Source organism: Rhipicephalus sanguineus, chromosome 6, assembly GCF_013339695.2.
Source record: "Rhipicephalus sanguineus isolate Rsan-2018 chromosome 6, BIME_Rsan_1.4, whole genome shotgun sequence".
In the NCBI taxonomy this organism is placed as follows: Eukaryota; Metazoa; Arthropoda; class Arachnida; order Ixodida; family Ixodidae; genus Rhipicephalus; species Rhipicephalus sanguineus.
Window position 1 is genome coordinate 66,558,337 of NC_051181.1, and position 6,000 is coordinate 66,564,336.

Genomic DNA, 6,000 nt, shown 5'->3' on the forward strand with positions numbered 1-6,000 from the left:
GTAACAATGTTTCTTAATAGGGTAACCATTTACCAGTAACGACGTTACTTGTGAAGTGCTACCGAAAAGACTGCATGAAAGCGACCGCCGTGTGACGCCCATCCCAGTGCATTCCGGGCATACTATGCGACAGTGTTTTCGTGTGGCCCGTCCCCTTTTCTCCCATACATGAAACAACTTTCGACAGCTCATGGAACCGGTGCGGAGTGTTACGATTAGCTCTGGTGTTGCTTCAACGCCATTTGCATGAAGAAGCTAACGAACACGCGCAAGAATTTTCACGAGATTATTGGGAAAATTAGGCCTACGCTATGACCCCCGCTGCCCTTTCCAATGTAATAGATCCAGTACGCACACTGAGAAATTGAGCCAGTAATGCCAGCGCATAGCATATTACTTGTTTCTCTTGTTTCTTTGTGTATAACGAATCTCTTTGCCCCCCGCGTTTTCGACTTACTTACGTTTACAAGTCAAGGACGAGGACAACAAAATTTCTCTGCGAGTGTCACGCCATTTGGCACAGTGCCTCGGATGTTACGGCCACCGACCGGAAGCATTGAAGCTCGCAGACACCCCTCGTCCTGCGCCTCTCTTTCGAAATCTGAAGACGGTTACAGTGTCACGGAAATCGATCGTCGGCGAATGTCACACCTCCAATTCACCATTTACACACATATATGAGTTCTTTAAACCTTCAACCAGCACCAGAAGATTGGCGGTGGCAGCTAACTTTCCGCCTCCGTCAATCAACATGGGAGGTAGCGGCGAGTCGATGACTCCTCTCTGCTACCCCACTTGGAAACCAACTTGCCCCAGTTGATTCCAGTTGCAACTGGTTCCAGTTAGCAGCTGGTCCCAGTTACAACTCAACTGGTTCCAGTTGATTCCAATTGCAACTGGTTCCAGTTATCAGCTGGTCCCAGTTACACCTCTACTGGCCACCAACGGGAACCATGACCAGTTGAACTGGAGGCAGCTGGTCCCAGTTAGAAACCATATCCAGTTATATTGGAAGCAAATGCTCCCAATTGTACGCTACTAACGTTGGGGTTAAACGTAATGGGGTTAAAACAACGCTACTAGCGTTGTTTTAACCCCATTGCAATAATATAAACAGTCTTATCTGACCTCATATGTATTTTTAAAATCGTGTATTATCGTCGATTGTTCCGTTGCGCAAATGCGCAACACGGTGCACTCAAACGTACGCTTGCGTTAGCATCAGTACTGCTGTCATCAGCTTTTGTCAATCTTTTTACGTCCATCGCGGGTACCCCCAGGCGAAGCGGGCCCGACTGACATCGGGGTGTTAATATTGCCGTTGTCTCACTGAGAGCATGCCTGCTCGATTGGCTTGTGTGCAGCACAGCGATTACTTCCGTACGTACGACAAAGAAAAATCGAGCAGAGCCGAGAGCTACCACTTGCGAGACTGCCGCCGACATGGACATGCTGCCATGCTGCTACGATGCTGCCGACACAAACGCACGCCACACTCTCTCTGCTCTCTCCCCAACTGCCTCGACAGCCGTCACATCAGTTTCGTATCTCATACGCTCAAACAAATGAAGCAGTAAAGTAATGAAACATAAAGATTACACATAAAATAAACTGAAAAGAATTATTTCATGCCAATTCCGCGCTATTTAATGGAAGGAAGAAGCTCGACAATAAAGGCAGAAAATTTAGAAACACAGCCATACTAGTTTCGTACGCCACATGTGTACGAGGGCTAGCTGCCGAGTGGTGGAAGCGGTGGAAGTGTTCTGTGGTGGTTGTCCGTGGAAGCGGTGCTTAGTTGTGCTGTTTTTCAAAAGGAACGTGCAGTCATGGCGTGCGTAATTTAGGTTTTGTCAAATTAGTGTTCGACAGTTTCATCTCTGGAAGTCTTTATGGGTGAACGCCGGACAAGTGTTTTTTTTTTTCCTGTGACAACACGGATATGTGGATCCATTGTGTGCGGAATGCTGTGCAAGCCTGCGCCGTGTCGGCGATGCAGCCGTTTGAAGGTAACTATATATCACTTATGCTTCGAGTGCAAGTTATTCAATATCCTAGAGAACATCTTGATATAATGCAATGCAAAGTATTTTGAGTGTTCAGACGATGGAACGCCGCATTGTAAACAAGTTCTTTCTGCACTGCTCTGTAATATGTTTGCTTAGGGGTTTGTGCGGAGTGCTTGCTAATTTTCTGCCATTTGTTTTGGAGCATCACAGAAAACGAGTGCCGTGCAATAGTATTTTGAACGGCATGCTAAATAACTATAAAGTATACTCGTGCAAATTTGTAGCTCCGTCCGCGCGGCTTTTAAAGAAAGCGCAAAGGGGCCCGTATTTTGCACTGCAAATGGATATTCCCGAACCTGTTGCATCTGTAGGTACATTCGAGTGGAAACAAAGATGCTTTCGATCGCCTTACTGCCCGTAGTTCTTATGTTTTTGCCGCTGAGGTAAGCGACTTAAAAAAATCGGATTACATCCGACATGATCTTTGGAATAGTGTTCGTAGTGTGAATTTTTAGAAGGCTGGTCTGCTGTGTATATTAAATTGATATGGCTATTCTGAGACATGCATGTAACACATGTTACCTCTTATTTTGCAGCAACGCTCTCCCTTTGGTCACGGGTACGTGAATCTCACGGAAAAAATCCAGGATTGCCGCCAAACACTAAAAAATTTGAGTGCTGTGTAATGTTTGTAAAATAAACATTTGATGGAGTATCCAAGGTTGTTTTTTTTTTCATCTTGCACTGGAGCCCCAGGAATTAAATAGCCACATCAGGTCTAATTTTTAATGGCACCAGCTTCAGACAGTAGTTCCTAATGGGACACCATTTGTCACGGGCATCTGGCTCTTATTGAGATCTCAGTAAGAGCCACTGGCCCCCGCTGGTACCCACTGCCAACTGGTCCCAATTGCAACTGGAAATAACTGGGACCAGATCAAGTGGTTTATGGCCGGATTCCCAGTGGGCACCAGTTGTCAGTGGGTGCCAACTGGGACCAGGTCAAGTGGTTTATGGTCAAATTCCCAGTTGGGACCAGTTGCCAGTGGGTCCCAGTTGGGAATTCGGTCCCAGTGGGTCCCAACTGGGAATTTGACCATAAACCAGTTGAACTGGTCCCAGTTGGGGCCAGTTGTTTCCAGTTGCAATATTTTCACCTGGCAGTAAGTCAAGTTTAGGCACGGAAAAAGATGCGTCACGTGTCATCCCTTGCTTGTTCATAACAAGCCGCTTAGGGATTCTTGCCTTATTCTGGAGAATTCTGCGCGTAGACCAGGACCGCGGCGACGACTCGAATTTACGATTTACTCGCCTGCGGAATCTCTGAGTAATGAATGGCGGCGCCACGACTTTAAGTTTTGACTTCTTGCGTTGAAGCAATGTTCCGCATATCATTTCCGACATCCTTTCCGCAACTACTAAAGCCATCCCCCAGCAAGTCTTTATACGGAACTCCATTGAAGGCCGGCATAGTAAACAAGTGCGCATCATATCTAAGGTTCTTTTGAAATTGTGTCTTTCACGGGTCACAGCGACTTGGAGTCTTAGCCGCGTTCCATCAATGCAGTTTCGTATGACTTGGGTTATCGTTACCGTTACGGAAAAAAAAACAGTAACACCGCTACAATTTTGACGCGATAGCGTCAAAAAGCGTTGGTCGTGAGCGAAAAATCATTACTTTGTCCGCGATGGAAAAACGAGAAAGGTGCATATAAAATAAATAAATATGTTCGGTTTCGAGTGAGAATCGTACCCAGGCGGTCTGCGTGGCAAGAAGGTGTTCTACGACTGATCAAAGCTCTTTCTTTAAACTACCTCGAAAAAAAAAAAAGCACTATATGCATGTTTAAGGCATATAATATTGCGTGGCAGAAGCGTAGAATCGCTCCAGGCTTCAAAACATGTGAAATGCGCAATGAATGGGTGTTCTCAAGGCCCACCCATTAAAAAGCCCTTCGCTCACTCGCAAAAGGAAAATTCGGCAGATCCCACGTACCGTGGGAATCGATGTTATGCGAAGCATGCGCGGAATGGTGACTGTGGCGTAATTTTTCACATTGAGCGAAACGTTACGGAATGACGCTAGAGAAATGTGGAAGTGGTATATCCACACTCATATGCTGAAGAGTCGCATATGCATTATATAACCAGTTGTTTACAGTGGTGTAACGATGCCAACAGCAACATGGGTGTTACCAACACCAGACGCGGTAAGCTGATATGTAGTGCTTATATTCTTCAATACTGGATAGCGCGAATCCGAACACCACAAAGAAGAAACACAAATGCACAGGACAGGAGTTACTCGCAACAAAGCTTCATTCAGGAAAGTTCCCCTGGATATACACAGAGCCGAGGCACACTGCACGTACGTACATGTACGTTACAGTCACAGTTGCAGTTATTACAGTTGCGTTACAGTTGGTATACTTATCCTTGTCCTTTATGACGCAGAACGCACGCACGTTTCACGAACTCGTGGGTAGGCGTAGAAGGGGTTCTTGACAGTTCCTGAACAAGGTCATCATCGCCGTGATCAGTGAGAACCAGCAGCTAGACCGGACTTGTTAATCGGATCCGTTCGTGATGCGGCTACGAGGGGTCTAAGTGCGAGGTATAGCACAACCGGTGGAAATCCTGGATGTTCTCTTACGATGAAATAATCTATGACGCATCCTGTCCTGGACGTGGCAGCGAGGTCTTTTGATGCCCTGTCCATATTCGAGCCGTCTTTCACGCAGTATAAAGATCAGGCATTGTTGGGTCTAGATAAATCCATATTGAAGTCACAGGTAATGATGAGAGGCCTAGTTCCCCCCTCAGATTTATTGTAGGGAGCATTGACCCCTATTTTTGCGTAATCGACGTCGTCCACGTTGCGTACCACGTGAACGAGTGCATGGTAGTTGAGCGTCTTTCAGGGGCGTTCTGTCTTCAGCTTCTTCACTTTCCCAGCGTCCGCCGCGGTGGTGTAGCGGTTACGGTGCTCGGCTGCTGACCCGAAGGTCGCGGGTTCGATCCCGGCAACGGCGGTCTCATTTCGATTGAGGCAAAACGCTAGATGCCCGTGTACTGTGCGATCTCGGTGCACGTTAAAGAATACCAGATGGCCAAAATCCCGGAGCCCTTCGCTACGGCGTCTCACATATTCATATCGTGGTTTGGGGACATAAAATCCGAGCAGTTATTATTATCACTTTCCTTGCGTGTCAATGCGTGTGTTCGCGGTTGTATGTTGGTTGAGACTCTGTATCACCTGTGGCACATACCTGCATAACATGAACTCTGGTATACGGGTATGTGCCACACGTGACTGAGAGAAAGGGTTTCATGACGTACGCGACAGGTATTTTGCGTTATTCATGTCATGACCAGGGAATCGTGTTCCATACACTGATCCCCTGCTATGGCAATTTTGGTATATTACAAGTTATGGAGACGACCAGGAGAGCGCCCAGACGTAGGCGGCTAGATAGATAGATAGATAGATAGATACGTAGAGAGAAACGCCCAAAGTGCCTAAGGTTCGCTAAGAAATGCTTCGCATTTAATAATTATCGCGTAGTGGGCACTGAACAAGTTTACTTGCACTAGCCATTCTAGGAAAGGTTGAAATGGTCAATGTTACGCGCACCGTCGTTTGTTTCCTTACGGCACGGTTGAGGCATGCGCACGGGGCCCGATTAAACTGTCCCGTTTTTTTTTTTTTGCGCCTATATTTAAAATTTCTCATAAAAATTCTATCGCAACGAACAATATCTTCAGATATAGAACCGATTTCCGAGAATAGCTCGCACAAATATGCCATACCGTGGAAATATCTTAGTGGCTTAAAGTTCTTTGTAGAGTTTCAAGTGATGGCATCCACGTCGCCCAACTCCACATGTGAAGGCATTTTACCAGAGTGACGTTAAACATAAAATGGTCTATTTCTTGAACGACGCTCCCCCTCAAAGAAAACATCACTTAAATCTGGCAAACTCGGAGTAAT